The sequence below is a fragment of the Sciurus vulgaris genome (genome assembly GCF_902686455.1).
Source record: "Sciurus vulgaris genome assembly, chromosome: 14".
NCBI lineage: Eukaryota > Metazoa > Chordata > Mammalia > Rodentia > Sciuridae > Sciurus > Sciurus vulgaris.
Genome location: NC_136475.1, coordinates 2,727,260 through 2,742,378, shown reverse-complemented (window position 1 = coordinate 2,742,378; position 15,119 = coordinate 2,727,260). Strand labels below are relative to the sequence as shown.

At 47.4% G+C, this 15,119-nt stretch overlaps 1 gene segment (V, D, J or C); it reads left to right on the top strand.

Annotated features, from left to right (window-relative positions):
• Positions 1–15,119, top strand: part of LOC306643750 (immunoglobulin kappa variable 2-29-like) — a 458,283-nt gene that overhangs the window by 34,114 nt on the left and 409,050 nt on the right. Inside the window, exon 3 of the V gene segment in view lies at positions 12,271–12,498.

Sequence of the window (15,119 nt, the reverse complement as noted above, 5' to 3'; positions counted from 1 at the left end):
CCTCCAATGCAGGAATTCAAAGGAAGAAAGTCTTGCCTTGTAAGGGGTGTAACAGGCCCACAAAAGAGCAGGAGGCAAATGCCTGGGTCACCTAGCACCTATCACTTCTAGAGAAAAAGGAAGTTAATTTGTTCTCTCCAAAATGGGTTGTTGTATGTAAATGCAATATTAAGGTTTTTTTCCCCCAAAGATCGGGTATCATGAGTTTGGAGTCAGGCAGAATCCACCAAACATCTGATTTTTCTCCAACTTTTCATTAGCCTTTTCTTCCTCTGGTAAATAGTATGGGAGGGGAGGAAGGCTGGTTTAGGACATGAAGCAAAGGCAACATGGTGACTGGTTGTGGTGTAGAGTTCAGGGCCACTCATTGAGAACCTTGGCTGACTGAGCTGTCTCCTTAAAGCACATTTGTAGCCATTTTGGAAGGTTCAAATCTACGTCCAGCCACTGGTCCCCATATAGGAAGTGGTCAGGATGGCCAGGTCTACCAGCTGCCATATTCCAGACCTTCTGGACAATTCAGGGTTCCACAGTCCCCCATCTGGCCATCCCACATTGAACTGGCTCATTCTAGTTCACGTAGGGTAGAGGCCTCCCTGTGATAAAGGCACCCTACAAGGCTTTACCATCAACCTATTTGATACACCTCTGACTCTCCATTCACTGGAGGTGAAACACCACAGAGGATTTAGCACCAACCTAGTTGAGACACCTCTGGGCTTTACATTCACACAAACGGAGAGAACAAATCAGGAACCTCCCAGCACTTAGTCTCATCTGTCACCTCTTCATGCTGGGCTCAAATCAGTCACCATGTCTGATCCAAACCACAGCAAACCACAGTGGAGAGTACTCCTCTGTGTATTGGGTGAGGGTCCTGGGCAGCTCAGAGCCACAGCCTAGACTCTGGTTTATATTGTGCTGTGGTCTCCAAATATTAAGGTGACTTTCCAATAACTCAAATAACTCTGGGAACTTTTGAAGGAAATGACAAAGGATATATTCTGGCCATGGCCAGAGAAACAAATTGTAAACAGTTCTGCAGGATGACATCCCCATGAAGTGGTGACTGCCCCTTAAAATCTGACAATCCACAAAGAAAGGGGGGGGCATTACAATCTCAGGTTGCATGAAACATGATTTCTCATAAATCCTCAGCACATGTTCAGAAGGGCAAGCTCACATTCCATAAGTCAAGGATAAGGAGGTCAGTATTCAAAGGGGAAGAAGGAGGTGTTACCTCCATGGGAGTGGGCTCTGGAAGAAAGGGGGACGATTTCACACAGACTGAGGTGTCTGAACAAAACGGGGTCAGCTTAGCTTAATGTTCAAATCAGCCCGTACTAGAGCTCCTATTGGGACTCAAAAGTAACTTGAAAAGGACTCGGAACAACAATCATGTTGCTTACATTATTAATACTGGTAGAAGAATAGAACATGCTGGAAAAAACAAAGAAGTAAAGATGACAGGTGAGAGAAGGGGGAAAGAAGGAGAAAGCTGAGGAAGAAAAACAGAAATAATGTCTGGAAAATCTAAAGAGCAATATTCTACAGAAAATTCTTTAGCCAGAAAATTGAGGTTTCAAAGGAAATATAGAAACCTTTTCACAAGGAAGGTGGAGAACACATCATGGGTCTTTGCACAGGACAGGAAATGACCCAATGACTCTTCCAGACAAAGACAGGTGGAAGCACAACAAGGCCTCCATTGCACAGATGAGGATAAAACAAGGAAAGATTGACAAAACTGCCTTTTCTTATCTAATGTCTTTAATGTTTAATCCACTGTGTGCTCACAACTATACCAGGGCAGCATGGGGTGTGTAGCATCCAAGAATCAAACAGCTGACAACAGCACAATTGAAACACCTTTCCTGCAGAATCATGGGGCAGAGAATGCTGAGAGGAAGCTCCAGGCAGGAGGCCTCCAGGGGAGAGTCAGGAACAGGCTCAGCCTCCCAGAGGTCCAGCACCCTGCCCTCTGAGCCCCCTCCAGCTGTTCAACACTCTCCCTCCACACAGGACAGGGCTGGGCTCTTCCCAAGCCAGTGCCAGAAAGTATGTGAGTGACCTGAGAGGCCAGGACACTCAGAGTCTTGCCTACTGACCACTCTGGGAGGAGAACTGCTCCAGGGAAAGCCAGAGGACACCTGGTGAGGACCCCCAGGCAGCCCAGGGTTGGGCACATGAAGAACCCCAGGCCCTGGCCAATGGCAGCATCCACTGGCCAATGTAGGGGAGGCCCCTGGAGATCCAGCAGAAAAGTCTCTCCATGCTGCACCTGTGGCTCATGTCCCACACACCTGCAGACACACCTGGAGCCACAACCACCCAGGAAGCCACTCCTGATTCCTCACTCACAGAAAGAGCAGGGAGAGTGAAAGCCTAACGGTGTAATTTGCTTGTTGGGGCCATGGTTTACACAGAAACACACAGTGCATGCAGAGGAACAGAAAGAAGTTCACCAAAGTATTTGCAACATTGCTTCACTAGATGAATATGCACATTGACATATGGTACAAGATATTAGAATCTTACATAGTTTGATTATAAGAGTTTTTCTGACAAAACACAGAGTTGTTCTTTGTTATCTAGTCTACTGTTTGACTTGTTAAACTGTGATTTTTTTTTTTTTAAGAAAAGACATTTCTTCAAAGGTAAAATGCTTGTTCAATAAGTCACTCAATTTCCTCCAGGCACAGTGACAGACCATGGTGTCCACATGGTGAACACACAATGGGACACAGCCTCCCCATCCTGAGTCCTGATGACATCTTGAAGCAGCCCCTGCGTTACCCTGCAGGACACAGCCTGGGCAAGATTCATTGGTGTCAACTGTGACACATGGGACAGTGGTTACCTCCTCACTCTCTGAGTGCTATGAAGGCACAAAAGAAAACCTGAGTGGCTGCAGGGAGAGACCACAGTGTCTTCTTCACTTCCTATAATGCTGCTGTCTTACCAGGTAAACATATGAAACTACATTCATGCTTCAAACATAGATCAGCCTTTCCAGACTATGGGGAGGTTTTCTTGCAGGCATATGTCACCCTCTTGTGGGTGAAAGTGGGACATCTTAGCACAGAATTAAGTGAGAAGAACCTCAAGGAGAGCCCCTGGGTGTCCACAGGATCCTGTGCCCTCTGCTCTCCACACTGATGTTCTATGGCTCCAAGAGGACAGCTCACCCACCTGTCCATCTCGATGACACAGACACTCCAACCCAGAGAGGAGCTCAGAAACCAGCTGTCATGCCTGGGAACAGGGAAGAAGCCAGAGCAGAAATGTCTAACCAGGTCACTCACTGAGTTCAGGAGAACTGAGGCCAAAACTAGGTGTCAAGGGCTAATCTTGTGTTCATCCTCCTCCATTCCTGAGTCCAGAAAAGCAGAATTGTAAAAGACATTCAATGAGAAGTGTTATAAATACAATGGATTTATTTCTTCTCATGCTGTAAGACTGGGCTTCTGCTTTTCTCCTCTAAGATCAGTGGGAAGTGAGAAAACACCTTCCATCCCCACTCCTGTCTTTGGAGCAGTTTGAGACTCAGCAGGGAATTGTGTCTTCTTCTCATAGCAAGTAACTCAACTTGTGCCCCTTATCCTGGAGTGTTCATGACTAAAGGTGACACTTCTTCCCTCAGACATTCAGGTAAGAGGACACTCCAGAAAGATGCTCCATGATGTCACCTGGCTTCATGGTGCCCAGCTCACACCACCTAGTGTGCTAGAGCTTTACCCACCCCAAATTGAGAACAGCAATAAAAAAGGGGTATTTAAATGACAGTTTATCAGCAACCAGCACCTGCAAAAGGAGCCACAGTCCATTGCTCAATCCAGATCCATGACCCAGGGTCCCCTCACTCTCCAGCTCTAGAGCATGGTCCAGGCATGGGGCAGACACCATTCAGAGCTCCCTGCACAGCTGGAGGACCAGAAGGTGACCTTGAAACAAATGGACTCAGTGCTCCTGTCTGCCAGTCACTCTCAGGGACTGCATGCTTCCAGGAAGGTGGTTCAACAATCTTCTTCTCCATGAGGACCTCTTGTGATCATGAACCAAGGGACACAGCTGCTTCAGCATCTCAGGGTATTGACTATGAGGAGCCTCACCCCTGGTATGTCCCTTGTCTTCATCCTCCATGTCAGAACCTGACTCACAGAACATGGATCCCAGAATGTAGGCTTGGCAGAGGGAAGAACAGTGAGGAGACAGAGATGCAGGGATGTTAGAGAACAAGGAGGGGGAAAAATGTGGACAGTGAGTGTGATATTCTGGGGAGTTCTGGGGAGTTACAAGGTTGGATGTGACCACATCACACCTTGTGTATGGATATAGACACTAAATAAGCACAGGGATTTCCAGCTGCACATGTGTCTACATCACACCAATGAAAATGAGGTGGATAAACACACAGAAGGAAGACAAGGGAGAAGGAAACTAATTTCACTGTGCAGTGGATGAAACCACCTTGCACAGAGAGCCCCTTGAAACAAGGCCCAGGAGAACCTCAGTACAGATGGAATCACCCTCAGACGTGAAGAGCACAGACTCAGTCCTGTTCTAACTAGGGAATCTCCTGTTACACCAGTATTTGTGGCACCTGTGGCTCAGGGTGTCTGACAAGGAACAGCAGAGGGAGGAAGGAATTGTCTCTCAACTATAAGAAGAAATAACATAGAAATTTCCCTTGTCCACTCTCCCAGTGGCCTCAAGTTGTTCTTCTCTTGGGAAGTGCTCGGATGACTGTGTCACATATGTAGATGACTAGGACAAGCTGTCCACCAACTTATAGACCAAACTCCACAGAATATCACACTCACTGCCCCAGGTGGACACCTTCCTTCTAATCTGGCCTTGGGTAGGGCTACTGGATCTCCAGGTGAAACACAGGTTTCTTTCCCACCAGATTCTATTGACCCTTGTGATCCTATTTCAATCAATAGGCCAGGAAAAGACGATGTCTAACACTGCCCCTGACATTCTTGTATTTCTCAGGTCACAGTAGATACCAGAAGCTCTGCAACTCCCAGAACTCCATGTTGTGGGCAGAAGAATTTCAGAAAATCAATACCTGAGAGGTGGGACTTGCCAGCCTGTCTTCTTAGCTGGGAGGAAGCCAGTAGAGTGGCCATTCCCTCTGAAGGACTGACCTGCAGGCACCATTCATATCTTGACTCTGTGCTGTTGTAGGGTGGCAGATCCTGTGCACCATGACCCCCACAGAGCCAGGCTTCCATGGTGGTGCATCCTGTCCAACCACAGGCAGCCTGGGAAGTTTCTCTACTGTATTATCTCCAAATATAGAGACATTATATGTCCCCTGGGCCCACAAGGAAGGCCCCACCCTCCCGCACTCTTTCCACCCAGCACCCACCAGGACATTTGCATGCTGTTGACTGGGGAGGACCTGCCTGCAAGGCTGACATAATAGCTCAGCTCTAACCTGGCCTTCACTCACCAGGACTCCTCAGCTACCTTCTCAAAATGAGGCTCCCTGCTCAGCTCCTGGGGCTGCTGATGCTCTGGATCCCTGGTGAGGACAGAGGGATGAGGAAGGAGAAGGGGGCGGAAGGTGAGCCCTGGACCCCATTCTGCCCAAGTGTGCTGTGTCCACCTGAGGGTTGAGCAGGTCTGCCCTCCAGGATGGGGCAGGTGATTTTGATAAATATGAGATAGAAGAGAGGAGGATCAAGCAACCTGGCTCTGAACAACATTATTACAAAGAAAGAAGAAGATGCTGTAGAAAAATTACACAGGCTGTCATAGCTTACAAAATAAAGTTCTTTTAAAAATTGATACATGTGTTGTATACCTCAAATAAAAATTAACTTCCTCAGAAATAAAGAAAGAAAAGACAAATCAAATATAACTCATTATAAGACTACATAACCTTGAATTGCTCTATCACTATATTGGGATCCAGTGGGAATATTACACTGACCACGACTCCTCTCTCCGTTCCTGTCACCACTGGACAGTCAACCTCCATCTCCTGCAGATCCAGTCAGAGCCTTCTACACAATGATATAAACATTTATTTGCATTGGTTTGTACACAAGCCAAGCCAGTCTCCACATCTCTTAATATATTGGGTTTCCAACCAGTTCACTGGGGTCCCAGACAAGTTCAGTAGCAGTGGGTCAGGAACAGATTTTACTCTAAAAATCAGCAGGGTGGAGGCTGAGGATGATGGAGTCTATTACTATGCACAAGATATACAATATGCTCCCACAGTAGTGCACCCCTGAGCAATAACCTCCTACCTGCTTGACCCAGCTGACACACATGATGCTGGTCTGGAAGCAGCTCAGCAGATTCTCCAAGTGTGAGAGAGGAAGATGCTGGGGACTCAGGGAACAGGGTGCAGCTGAGGGCTGTGGACCACGACTGCCTTGGCCACAGCTAGGGAAAAACCCTTTCATGGCCCTGTGAGCTGCAGCTGCCTGGCCTGGCACATGGAGGTCAGGAGCAGAGTGGTCCAGGCACCTACTGAAAAACCAACAGGATAAGTGGGAACACTGCCCATTGAGCAGGACCTGTGTCCTGGGCAAGAGTTTTGCTGAGAATCAAAGGACTTGACCTGGAGTAGTAATTCAGCTTTTGCTCAAGAATTTATTTTATGCATATTTGTAATAAACTTTGGAAATAAAAAGGAAACTATGAGAAGACAGAAAATAGAGAAGAGGGGGTAGAACAGGAACCACTTACTGAGCAATTCACTAAAAAGGCTCATCAGAGAGCTGGGATGAGGATGGAAGAAAAGACAGGGAGAGATTGACATAGAGAGAGAGCAGAGGGAGAGAGAGAGAGAGAGAGAGAGAGACTGAGTTACTGAGTTGGGGAGAGGAAAGGGGAAGGTCTTCTCTTTGAGGGAGTTTGAACTGCTGGTGAATTGTCTAACTGCAGGGGTGCCGGGCTCTCCTTACAGTGCTTGACAGAGTTCCACTGAAGGATGATTGCAAAGACCCATCCTAAAAGGATTGCATACCAGATATATGCCTCCCTAGCTTGGAGTTTTCCTAATAATATATTACTCACTTCAGTCTGGGGATCTTGCTAGAGGTGATGGGAATAATTCTACAAATTTCCAGGAAAACATCATGGAGACAAAACACATGTTGAAACCCTGTGATGATTAACCTCACAACAGCAGAATGTTTTTATTATGTTAAAAACCAAACACTGCATTTACTGGCACAGCCAGAACCTGTTGGGGCACAGAAACTTATAGATAACAATGTTTCCCCAAGTTCTAAGCACAAAGCACCTCCCACAATAGCTACTAGATATGGACCAGCTTATTTTATCAATGGCAAGCCCTGGTGATTAAGTAAGGATAATCTGTAAGGTTACTGTTTTCTCATAATCTTTCAGTAAAAACAATTTCTGCATATGCTTTGGAAACTTCTTTGATTTTATTAGTCACAAGCCTGTCATCAAAGCCTGAAGAAAAATGAATATAAACCCAGCCTTCCCCAGAATAAAGTGGGAATGATTGCACAAGAACTAGAGTCTGTGTCTTTCATTATCCATCCATCGCCGACTCTGTCTCCCTGTGCCCACTTACCAGTGTGGAACACATGGACTCCTGCGAGGGCTGGACCCCGGCATCTAACACTAGAAGGTTGTGGACAGAAGATTACATGTCATGAAAGAGACCAGGAGGACCTGAAATAAAAATGGATGTGCTCTAGAGTGGAGACGGCACAGGGGACAATTCATCCTCCATGTGTGAAATCACTAGGTTCTTCTGTGAGTGTTAAGAGTAAAGCTCAGCTCAGTCATGTGATCTGTCCATGGAAACATGCAGATTCCTGGGACCTGAGAGCTCTTGACTATCTCCAGGAGACCTCCCAGCATTGTGATTGGTGACACACAAAAGATAAACAAATAAACAAATACCTAGAGAACTCCCCGTGTCTTTTTTAGAGAACTCCCCGTGTCTTTTTTTCTCTTGGGCCCTGCAAACTATCCAAGGAATAAATCAGAACTTGTAACCCATGAGGACATAGGAGGCAGGAAACCTCAGGGCAATGTGAGGAGAAAGCAGGGAGGGCAGCACAGAATCCCTGATCTGTGTTCTGGAAGGAAGTTGTGTCTGAGGCCAAACCACTGCGGGAGGTGGACTGTGGAGCTGCTGACCAGACACTGCCATGTCCTCAGTCTGCAGTCTGCAGAGAGGGAGACCGAAATCTGTCCCTGACCCACTGCACCTGAACATCTGTTGGATCCCAAGTGCCAGCGTGGATGCCCAGGATAGGTACAGCCTGGGAGCCTCTCCTGGATTTTACTGGTGCCAGCCAAGTAGTCCTTCTGCTCAGATCAGAAACAGTGGCTGGACATGCAGGTGATGGTGACCATGTCTCCTGCAGACACAGCCATGGAGCCTGGAGACTGGGTCATCACCATGTCCCCACAGGCACCATTACCAGTGACCAGGACAGGCCTGGGCTGCGGTCACCTTGTCCCTGAAGCTCTGAGCAGCACTGCCCACACCAGAGTTCCAGGACCTGGCACTACAGCCACAGCCAGAAGGCAGCCCACCACCCACTCCTGGGGAGGCCTGCAGGACCCCTTCAGGGAAGGGGTCGGGGCTCTCAGCTAGACTCAGTGAGAACAGGACACTGCACACCACCCTCCCAGGACTGCCAGGAGGGCAGCAGGCTCTGAGTAACTGGGAGATGAAGAGGGAGCAGCAGGACTTCCCTGGACAGTGGGGGCTGCCCCCACCCTGCCAAGGGTGCTCTTCCAAAGAGCATGATGGACAGGGGAAGGCCCCAACCTGCCTCAGTCCAGCCTCACTGCTGAGCAGACACGGGGACCCTCTGAGGAGGCAGGGACACTCCAGCCTCTCCAGTCCTCCCACGTGGTTCTGGAAGGCCCCAGAGACCACAGAGTCAGAGCTTCCTGCCTCCAAACTCAGAGAATAACTTGAGTGGGAATGAAAACAACAGAAAGAAGACAGTGGAGAGTCCTGCCAGGTGTCAGATTTGGACCTGTGAAAGCATATTGAAAAAGAAATTATAAAATGACATGATGGACAAGGACATGAAACTAAAAATTAATACACATAAATATATTAAATATTATTGACACCTGGGGTATTCCATGTCCAAGGCAAATTATTTAATTTGCTGTGAAATTTTACCAATAAAGCAGAAATAATTACTAGAGATTTTGAACATTTGTCCATATATCTGTGAATTGTCCCCTCATTTCCTAAATGCAAATCAAAACTAGTCTGTGACTTCATCTGAACCCAGTTAGAAAGTCTATTATCCTAAATACAGGCAACAATAGCTGTTGGCAGGGAATCGGTGCAAAAGTACGCTCATACATTGCTGGTAGGGTTGCAAATTGGTGCAGCCACTCTGGAAAGCAGTATGAAGATTCCTTAGAAAACTGGGAAGCGGGGCTGGGGATGTGGCTCAGTCGGCAGAGTGCCTGCCTCACAAGCACAAGGCCCTGGGTTCAATCCTCAGCACAGCAAAAAAAAAAACAAACAAACAAACTTGGAAGGGAACCACCATTTGACACAACAATCCAAATCCTTGGCCTATAATTAAAATCAGCGTACTACACTCATACAGCTACATCAATATTTGTAGCATCTCAATTCACAATAGCTAGATTGTGGAATGAATCTACATGTCCTTCAAAGATGAATGGATAAAGAAACTGTGGTATATATACACAATGGAATATTATTGAGCCATAAAGAAGAATAAAATTATGGCATTTGCAAGTAAATGTATGGAGTTGGTGACATGAGCCAATACCAGAAAACAAAGGCCAAATGATTTCTCTGATAAGTGGATGATGATACATAATGGGGGATGGGAGTGAGGCAAGAATGAAGGAAAGATGGATTGTATAGAGGAACATGAGGAGTGGGGAGGGGTTGGTGGAATGAAAAATAATAGAATGAGATAATCATCATTACCCTAAGTGCATGTATGATTATGCAAATGGTGTGAGTCTACTTTGTGTGCCACCACAGGAACAATAGTTGTACCCCATTTGTGTGCAATGAATTAAAATAAAAATAAAGAAATAATATTGACAAGCAAACACATTTTAATTTTCTCATTTAGTCAATGTGATCTCCCATTTTTTCCCAATAGGATAATATGGTGACACACTCAGTTATAAACACTAAAATAAATTCTTGTAATCAGACTCACACTTCTGGGTCTGCTCAGTACTCCAACATGAGACCACACAGTTCCAGGCTACAGGAAGTTCCTAATTTTCCAGGGAAAGGAGGTGAAAGATCAGCAATTCCCCCCACCCACTTCCTACCAAGCTGTCCTGCCCTCTGGACCTTGTCAAACTCTAAACTTTTGCTATCATCCTCCTAAAATTAGCTCCAACCCATTTTCTTTCATTTCATTTACCTCTGCTCACTAAGAAGAGGCAGATGGAGAACCCTGTCTCCAGAACCCAGCAAGCCACCTGCAAACACAGCTGCTCCTCACAGGGCTTGGAGGGAGCTGCACACTCAGGACAGGGCAGCCACAGAGGTGTATTCAGACCAAGGTAGACCATGGCAGAGGCCTGAGCTGGTAGGGCCCACAATCTATGTTCCACACTCTGCAGAGGGTGTGTCAGATGACCTGGGCTTGGTAAAAGCAGCACATTTTGTTGACAGAACAGCACAGGCTCACACTCTACCAGCTAGGGAGGAGGAAGTGTGAAATCAACATCCCTGTGCAGTTGATCTAGAACCCTGTCCCCAGTGAACCACTTGGAGCAAGGCCAGGAGAATGACAGGGCAGCTGGAATCACCCTGAGAGAAGGGGAGCCAGGAATCATCCTCTTTTACCAAGGAAATCTCCTGTTAAATCAGGACTGGAACACCTGCTGCCCAGGGTCTCAGACAAAAAGCTGCAAAGGGAGAAATGTAATCTCTCTCATCAAAGAGAAAAAACTAACAGAATCCTTCCTTGTCCACTCTGTCTGGTGACCTCAAGGAGTTCATCTGTTGGGAAATGTTTAGATGACTGATGTGTCACACACATGAAGATGACCAGGATGGGATGTCCACCAGTTCATAGACCCAGCTCCTGGCATTTCATACTCACTGCCCAGCTGTACATGTCCTTTCTCCTCTGGCCTTGGGAAGATCTACTGAATCTCCGCTGAAACAAGGGTTTCTTTCTCACCAGCTTCTTTTGACCCTTCTGCTCCTGTTTCAATCACTAGGCCAGGAAAAGACAAAGTCTAACACTGTCCCTGACATTCGTGTCTTTCTCCAGGTGAGAGCAGACACCAGAAGATCTGCATGGACCTCAACCTCATGCTGTGAGTGGAAGAAAATTCAGAAGATCCATAATTGTGAGCTGGGACTTCTTACCTTGTCTGCTTAGCCGGGAGGGAGCCAGCAGGATGGCCACTCTGTTCTCAGGGACTGACCTGCAGGCAACCTCCACATTCTTGAATCTGTTCTGTCTTAGGGTGGGAGGTCTTGGACACCATGACCCCCATAGAGCCAGGCTTCCATGATGGGCCTCCTGTCTACACTACAGGCAGCTTGGGCTATTCCTCTACTGAATTTGTTTCAAATATCAATACATTTGATGTTCCTGGGCTCACAAGGCAGGCCCCACCCTCCCTCATTCTCTCTACCCCAGCACCAACCAGGGCATTTGCATGCTGCTCCCTGGGGAGGACCTGCCTGCAAGGCTGACATAAAAGCTCAGCTCTAACCTGGCCTTCACTCACCAGGACTCCTCAGCTCACCTTCTCAAAATGAGGCTCCCTGCTCAGCTCCTGGGGCTGCTGATGCTCTGGATCCCTGGTGAGGACAGAGGGGATGAAGAAAGAGAAGGGAGAGGGAGGTGAGCCCTGGGCCCCCATTCTGCCCAGTTGCTCTGACCACATGAGAGGTAAGCAGGTTTGCCCTCCATGATGAGGTAAGTGACATTGATTCGGAGAAGATTCCAGAAAGAGCAGGTGACTGAGCAGTGATGGACACAGTCACATAATCAGAGGAGTATGTGGTAGGTGAATTATACAGAGGCTCTTGTAGTTTACAAAATTTGATTGCCTTTAAAATATGAATACTTTTACTGTATGAATCAAAATCATGAAAATAATTTAGCAGAAAATAACTAAAAAAGAAAAATACAAATATTTGTCTTAAAATTTATACATAACTTTACATTACTCTGTGATTATTTCAGGATCCAGTGGGGATATCATGTTGACCCAAACACCTTTCTCTGAACCCATCACCCCTGGACAGTCAGCCTCCCTCTCCTGCAGGTCCAGTCAGAGCCTCCTACACAGTAATGGAAACACCTATTTGCACTGGGTTGTACACAAGCCAGGCCAGTCTCCACGGAGACTAATATATGAGGTTGCCAACCAGTACACTGGGGTCCCAGACAGGTTCAGTGGCAGTGGGTCAGGGACAGACTTCACACTGAAAATCAGCAGGGTGGAGGCTGAGGATGCTGGAGTCTATTACTGCTGGCAAGGTTTACAATATCCTAACACTGTGATACAGACCCGAACAAAAACCTCCTGCTTGGGTGGCAGCTGGTCTGGTAGCAGCTCAGCAGATGCTCTGAGTGTGAGAGAGAAAGATGTTGGGACTCAGGGAACGGGATGCAGCTGAGGGCTGTGGACCACAACTGCGTCGGCCACAGCTCAGGCCAAACCCATTCATGGCCCTGTCAGCTGCAGCAGCCTGGCTGGGCACATGGAGGACAGGAGCAGAGGGGTCTAGGCACCTTCTGATGAACAGACAGGATGAGCAGGAACACTACCCATTGAGCAGGACCTGTGCTCTGGGCAAGAGTCTCGCTGAGAATCAAAGGACAGACCTGGAGTGGCAAATCAGCATTTGCCCAGGGATATACTTCATGCACATTTGTAATGAACTTTAGAAATAAAAAGAAAACTATGAGAACAGCTGACATAAAATAGAGGAGAGGAGGCAGAACATGAAACCACTACTGAGCACTTCACCAGAAAGGCTCATCTGAGAGCTGCACCTGAGGAAGGAAGAAAACACAGGGAGAGATTGAGAGAGAGAGAGAGAGAGAGAGAGAGAGGTTGAGGAGGGGAGAGGGAAGGTCTTCTCTTTGAGTGGGTTTGAATTGCTGGTGAATTTTCTAACACTAGAAGGTTCTGGACAGATGATTACATGTCATGAAAGAGACCAGGAGGACCTGAAATAAAAATGGATGTGCTCTAGAATGGAGAAGGTACAGGGGACAATTCATCCTCCATGTGTGAAATCACTAGGTTCTTCTGTGAGTGTTAAGAGTAAAGCTCAGCTCAGTCATGTGATCTGTCCACGGAAACATGCAGATTCCTGGGACCTGAGAGCTCTTGACTATCTCCAGGAGACCTCCCAGCATTGTGATTGGTGACACACAAAAGATAAACAAATAAACAAATACCTAGAGAACTCCCCGTGTCTTTTTTAGAGAACTCCCCGTGTCTTTTTTTCTCTTGGGCCCTGCAAACTATCCAAGGAATAAATCAGAATTTGTAACCCATGAGGACATAGGAGGCAGGAAACCTCAGGGCAATGTGAGGAGAAAGCAGGGAGGGCAGCACAGAATCCGTGACCTGTGTCCTGGAAGGAAGTTGTGTCTGAGGCTGAAGCTCTGTGGGAGGAGCACTGTGGAGCTGCTGATCGGACACTCTGCTGCATCCTCAGTATGGAGTCTGCAGAGAGGGAGACCAAAATCTGTCCCTGACCCACTGTACCTGAACATCTGTTGGATCCCAGGTGCCAGCGTGGATGCCCAGGATAGGTACAGCCTGGGAGCCTCTCCTGGATTCTACTGGTGCCAGCCAAGTAGTCCTTCTGCTCAGATAAGAGACTCTGGCTGGACTTGCAGGTGATGGTGACCATGTCTCCTGCAGACACAGCCATGGAGCCTGGAGACTGGGTCATCACCATGTCCCCACAGGCACCATTACCAGTGACCAGGACAGGCCTGGGCTGCAGTCACCTTGTCCTTAAGGCTCTGAGCAGCACTGCCCACACTAGAGCTTCAGGACCTGGCTCTGCAGCCACAGCCAGAAGGCAGCCCACCACCCACTCCTGGGGAGTCCTGCAGGACACCCCTCAGGCCAGGGGTCAGGGCTCCCAGCTAGACTCAGTGAGAACAGGACACTGCACACCACCCTCCCAGGACTGCCAGGAGGGCAGCAGGCTCTGAGTAACTGGGAGATGGAGAGGGAGCAGCAGGACTTCTCTGGGCAGTGGGGCTGCCCCCACTCTGCCAAGGGTGCTCTTCCAAAGAGCATGATGGACAGGGGAAGGGCCCCAACCTCCCTCAGTCCAGCCTCACTGCTGAGCAGCCACAGGGACCCTCTGAGGAGGCAAGACCACCCCAGCCGCTCCAGTCCTCCCACGAGGTTCTGGCAGGCCCCAGAGACCACAGAGTCGGAGCTTCCTGCCTCCAAACTCAGAAGATAACTTCAGTGGGAATGAAAACAACAGAAAGAAGACAGTGGAGAGTCCTGCCAGGTGTCGGATTTGGATCTGTGAAAGCATATTGAAAAAGAAATTATAAAACGACATGATGGGCCAGGACATGAAACTAAAAATTAAAACATGTTAATGAACTAAACATTATTGAACCCTGGGGTATTCCACATCCAAAGCAAATTATTTAATTTACTGTGAAATTTTACCAATAAAGAAGAAAAAATTATAGAGGTTTTGAAATTTGTCCATATATCTGTTGATTGCTTGTAGAAGTTTCTTCTCATTGTCCAAATGCAAATCAAAACTGGCCTAAGTTTTTATCTCACCCCATTTAGAATGTCTATTATCAAGAATACAAGCAAAAATGGGTGTTGGGAAGGATCTGGGGAAAAATGTACACTCATACATTGCTTTTGGAACTGCAAGTTGGTGCAGCCACTCTGGAAAGCAGTATGAAGATTACTTAGAAAACTTAGAATGGAACCACCCTTTGACCCTGCTATCCTGCTCCTTGGTCTATACCCAAAGGACTTAAAATCAGCATACTACAGATGCAGCCACATCAATGTTCATAGCTGCTCAATTCACAATAGCCAGACTGTTGAACCAACCTAGATGCCCTTCAATTGATGAATGCATAAAGAAACTGTGGTATATATAT